At 35.7% G+C, this 6077-nt stretch overlaps 1 protein-coding gene across 1 annotated transcript in view; it reads left to right on the top strand.

Moving 5' to 3' along the window:
- RAPGEF4 (Rap guanine nucleotide exchange factor 4) overlaps positions 1-6077 on the top strand; it is a 476530-nt gene that overhangs the window by 24666 nt on the left and 445787 nt on the right. The window lies entirely within an intron of this gene.

Genomic DNA, 6077 nt, shown 5'->3' with positions numbered 1-6077 from the left:
CATTTTTTCATGTTGTGCCATCATTATTTCTATCCTTTTCCAAAATATTAACAGCACCATTAACATAAAATCAATGCCTTCTTTTCCAAAATATTAACAGCACCATTAGCATAAAATCAATGCATAAAAAATGCTTCCCCTTTTCCCCTCCCTCCTATCCCTGGTAACCATTAATAATCATATATATATATATATAATTTATTTGTTTGTTTTTCCCCTCAACATATCTAGAAAATTTTCCCTCCCCTCCCCTCTCATCCCTGGTAACCAACAAAGAAAATTTCCTTCCATGTATAAACTTTTCCTTGATGTTTTACAATAGTGGACTAAATTTGTCTTTCTGTGATTGACTTATTTCACTCAGCATAATGTCCTCAAGTTCATCCATGGTATGTGGTGTTTTGCAGATTCTACAATATTCTTTAGGGCTGCCTAATATTCCATTGTGTGTATGTACCACAGTTTGTTTATCCATTCCTCAGTTGATGGGCACTTAGGTTGTTTCTATCTCTTTACTATTGTGAATAGTGTTGTGATGAACAAGGGTGTGCTTATATCTATTCATGTGCTGCTTCTCACTTCTTTTGGATATATACCTAGTAATGGGATTACTGGGTCAAACGGTATGTGGTGTTTTGCAGATTCTACAGTATTCTTTAGGGCTGCCTAATATTCCATCATGTGTATGTACCATAGTTTGTCCACTCCTTGGTTGATGGGCACTTAGGTTGTTTCTATCTCTATGCTCTTCTCAGTGTCTTCCTTTGCCTTGATCATTTTGTCCTGACCTGCCCCTTAGTGTGTATTTCCTTTCTCTTCACCCAAGTTAATACGTGTCTACCCTCCAGTTAGTGATTTACCCCTCCTTCTCCTACCACCTCTGGTAACCTTCAAAGAATCTTTCTCTGTGTAACCTTTTTCTTAACTTTTTACAGTAGTCATCTCATACAATAATTTTCCTTTTGTGATTGACTAATTTCACTCAATATAATGTCCTCTAAGGAGCTCTGGTAGCATAGTGCCTAAGGCACTTGACTGCTTACCAGAAGGCTGGCTGTTCAAACCCACCAGCCACTCCTCGGAAGGAAGGTTGGGCAATCTACTTCTGTAGTGATACTGCCTCGGAAACCCAAGGAGGGGCTGCTATGAGTCGGGGCCGACTGGACGGCACATAACAACAACCACAACACTGTCCTCTAGGTTCACCATATTATGAAGTGTTTTGAAGATTTGTCATTATTCTTTAAAGTGGTGTAGTATTCTATTGTGTGTTTATGTATACCCTAGTTTATCTATTCATTCACTGATGGACACTTAGGTTGCTTCCATCACTTTACTATTGTAAATAATGCTGTGATAAACATGGGTGTGCTTATATCTGTTCGTGTCTCAGCTCTTATTTCTTAAGGATATATACCTAGTAGTGGGATTGCTGAATCATATGGTATTTCTATTTCCATTTTTTCAGGATGCACCATCCTGTTTTCCACAGTGGTTGCACTATCTTACAGTCCCCTCAGCAGTGTATGAGAGTCCCAGTCTCTTCACACCCTTGTCAACATTTGTTGTTTTCTGTTGTTTTGAACTATGCTATTAATGCCCACTCCACGACACCTAACAACAACAAAATTAATGCTAGAGTGAGATGACATTTCATTGTTATTTTGATTTGCATCTCTCTAACGGCTAATGATCATAAGCATTTCTCCATGTGTTTGTTAGTGATCCTCCTGAATGTCTTCTTTTGTTCATGCCCTCTGCCTTTTTTTTTTTGCTAAATGTTTTTATTCATACCCAATTAGCAAACAGCTTCATGAGGCAAACATTATGTATCTCAGTTTTTAGCCATTCCTGATAAGTCTTTCATCTAATTATTTCTTTTTCGTAGGAATGGATATAATGATTCTGTAGGCGTTTAGTAATATTCTGGCTTTTAGTAATATTCTTCCAAGTACAAGTTCATCCTGATTTAGATGAGACAGCATGAATGAGCTATTGGACAGTCAGTGTCAGATCACTCTCTGTAGCAGTGAGTCTTACCCTGTAAGTACTTTTCTGCAGTACTTCTGTAAGTACTTTTCTGTAGTACTTTTCTGCAGCTGTGTTGCTGACACAGGTAATGTGACAAGTATTTATAAAATACTTGAAATCTTTCTTTTTAGTTGAATACCTCTTGAGAGCTTTCTCTGAGAAAACTCTGGGAACCTTTGACACGTTGCATACTTTTGAAAATAACTTATAGGTTTTTTTTTTTTTTTTAAAGTAAAATTTGTTTATAAGTATTTGCTCAAAATTTCCAACAGTAAAAAAGAAGAGATACCTGTTTGCTTCAATAGCCCTCTGCCCATTTTTTAATTGGTTGTTTGTCTTTTTGTTGTTGGGGTATTGATGTTTCTATAAATTTTAGGGGAGCTCTAGTGGCATAGTGCCTAAGGCATTTGACTGCTAACAAGAAGGCTGGCAGTTCAAACCCATCAGCCACTCTTCGGAAGGCAGACTACGCAATCTACTTCTGTAGAGATTAGTTCCTTGTCCAATATGTTGTTGCCAAAAATTATTTCCAAGTCTGTAGGGTTTCTTTTTACTATCTTGGTGAATTCTTTCGATGGGCATAAATATTTAATTTTTAGGAAGTCTCAGTTGTCTAGTTTGTCTTCTGTTGTCTGTGTGCTTTGATAGTGTATTTATGTTTGATAGTATATTTATGCCTCTAAATTTGTTCCTATTTTTTCTTTGATGATCTTTACAGTTTCAGATTTTACATTTAGGTTTTTGATCCATTTTGAGTTAGTTTTTGTTTATGGTGAGAGATATGAATTCTGTTTCATTTTTCTGCAAATAGAATCCTGTTTTGCCAGCACCATTTGGTAAAGAGACTGTCTCTCCCCATTGAGTGGATTTTGGTCCTTTGCCAAAGAGGAGCTGTCCATAGATGGATGGATGTATTCTGGGTTCTCAGTTCTGTTCCATTGGTCTATGTGTCTGTCGTTGTACGAGTCCCAGGCTGTTTTGACTACCATGGCTGTAGAGTAGGCTCTGAGAGTAGGAGGTATGAGGCCTCCTACTTTGTTTTTCTTTGCTTATCAGGGGTCTCTTTCCTTTTCATATAAAATTGATGATTAGTTTCTCCATCTCATTGAAGAATGTTGTTGGAATGTGTATTGGGAATGCATTATATGTATAGAGCATTTTGGGTAGTATGATATTTTTCACAATGTTAGGTCTTCCTATACATGAGTATGTTATGTTCTTCTATTTATGTGGGTCTCTTTTGATTTCTTGGGGTTGTGTTTTGTACTGTTCTTTGTATAAGTCTTTTACATCCCCGGTTAGGTATGCCTCAGTATATTAACTTTTTGGTGGCTGTTGTAAATGATACCATTTTTCCGATTTCCTTTTCAGAGTTCTCTTTTTTTCTGTAGAGGGGAATGTTTTCATTCTCTCTCTCCATTGTTGACAATTGGTTTTGTGTATATGTACTTAATTATACTGAGGAAATTCCCTTCTGTTTCTATTTTGCTGAATGTTTTTTTTTTTTTTAATCAAGAATACATGTTGGATTTTGTCAAGTGCCCTTTCTGCATAGATTGATATGACCATGTGGTTCTTTTCCTTTGTTTTATTTATGGAGTGAATTATTGTGATTTTTTTCTAATGTTGAACCATCCTTGCATACCAGGTGTAAATCCTTCTTGGTCACGCTATATTATTGTTTTCATATGTTGTAGGATTCTATTGGCCAGGATTTTGTTGAGAATTTTTATGTCTATGTCCATGAAGGGCATTGGTCTATAATTTTCTTTTTCAGTGGTATCTTTGCCCAGTTTTGGTATCAGGGTTTCACTTGCTTTATAAAATGAGTTTGGGAATATTCCATCCTTTCTATGTTCTGGAATAGTTTGAGTAGAATTTGTGCCAGCTCTTCTCTGAGTGTTTCATGGAATTCACCAGTGAAGCCATCTGGGCTAGGACTTTTCCTTGTTGGGAGTTTTTTTTTTTTTAATTTATTTTTTATGATCTGTTCAATTTCTTCTTTTGTAATGGGTCTGTTCAAACTTTCTACTTCAGATTGTGTTAGTTTGGATGGGTAGTGTGTTTCTAGAAATTTGTCCTTTCTTCTAGATTTTCAAATTGTTGGAATACAGTTCTTCATATTCTGTTATCCTTTTTATTTCAGTTGGTTCTGTTGTGACATCACCTATTTCATTTCTTATTCATGCTATTTGCATTGAGGTTTGCTTTATGTCCTAGCATATGTTTTATTCTGGAGAATGTTCCATGTGCACTGGAAAAGAATGTATACTGTGCTGTTGTTGGGTGGAGTGTTGTATATGTCTATGAGGACTAGTTGGTTGATTGTGTTGTTTATATCTGTACTTTTGTTGAGTTTCTTTCTAGTTGTTCTATCCTTCATTGAAAATGGTATATTAAATTCTCCTTGTATTTTGAGTTGTTTATTTCTATTTTCAATTCTGTTAAAGTTTGAATTATATATTTTGGGGCCCTTTCATTGAGTGCATAGCTATTTATTATGGTTAATTCCTGTTGGTGGATTGACCCTTTAATCATTATATAATGTCCTTCCTTGTCTCTTTGCTACTGTTTGCCTTAAAGTCTATTTTATCAGAAATTGATATTGCTGTTCCTTCTCTTTTTTGGTTGCCATTTATTTAATATATTTTTCCATCCTTTAATTTTTAGCTTATTTTTGTTTTTGTATCTAAGACATGTCTTGTGGACAACAGGAAGACAGGTCATGTTTTCTTATCCATTCTGCTACTCTTTGTTTCTTGACTGGTGCATTTAATCCATTTATATTCAGTGTAATTAATTTACTGCTAGGAGCCCTGGTGGTGTAGTGCCTGAGGCATTTGACTGCTAATCAGAAAGCTGGAGGTTCAAACCCACCAGCCACTCCTTGGAAGGAAGATTGGGCAATCTACTTCCATAGTGATATCACCCCAGGAATCCAAGGAGGGATCTCTGTGAGTCAAATCCAACTCAGTGGCAGTGAGTTTGGTTTTTTGGTTTGATCTTTTTTTTTTTTTTTTTTACATGTGTGTGGTGTTGATGGTTTCTTTGTTCCATATATTTTTCTGTGCTGAGTTCATTTTCTTTATGGATTTTCTTATCATTTCCTTTGTTACTGTTGTTTTAGTGTTTACTGAATCTTTATGATTTTCTTCATTTCTATTTTGGTGAAAAGGCTTATTAAATTTCTTTGAGGTTACCCTGCAATTTATTATTATCTTCCCAAGTTAAAAAACAGTTCATTCTATCTTGATATCATCTTTACTTCCTATCCATTTGGAAGTTCTGTAACTACACCATTTATTCCCTCTCTTTTGCTTTGTAGTTGTCATTGTTTACAAATTGGTATCTCTGGTTCCCTATTATCAGTGATGTTGGTTTATTTTATTTTTGATACTTCTATGATTGGGTTGATTTCTAGGTGATGTTATTGTGTGTCTTAATCTCAGGTTGTCATGTTCTATTGTTGCTTCTCTGTTTGAAGGACCCAGTTCAGCATTTCTTATAAGGTTGGTTTGGTTTTTAGAAAGTCCCTTAATTTCTGTTTATCTGGAAATGTTCTAGAGTCTCTATCATATTTGAGGGGCAGTTTTGCTGGATATATCTTTGTTGGCAATTTTTTTTCTTTCAGTGTTTTATATATGTCATTCCATGGCCTTCTTGCCTGGGTAGTTTCTGAGAAGTCAGAGCTTAGATTGTTGATCCTTCTTTGTAAATAATTTTTTGTTTTTGCCTGAGATGCTTTCAGGATTCTTCCTTTGTCTTTTGTTTTGAAAGTTTGATTATGATATGTTTTGGTGATTTTCTTTTGGTCTTGGTGATTTTTCTTGTTGAAAGCCTATCTTCTCATCTTTCATGATATTAGGGAAGTTTTCAACTACACCCACACTTCCTGTGACTTCACTTACTGAGCGAGAGCCACTTCCTCCATCTCCAGCAACGGGCCAATGATAAAAAACCACCAAGAAGAGCCTGAACGACCCTTGGCTGCTCTTCATAAACAGTTAAAAGAGATCTAAATACAACAACGTCATGATGCCTCGGAA

This window comes from Orycteropus afer, unplaced genomic scaffold (assembly GCF_000298275.1).
Source record: "Orycteropus afer afer isolate SDZICR_OR568_19922 unplaced genomic scaffold, OryAfe1.0 scaffold00001, whole genome shotgun sequence".
Taxonomy (NCBI): Eukaryota; Metazoa; Chordata; class Mammalia; order Tubulidentata; family Orycteropodidae; genus Orycteropus; species Orycteropus afer.
The sequence above is the reverse complement of the archived record's forward strand: the minus strand, read 5'-3'. Positions and strand labels throughout refer to the sequence as shown.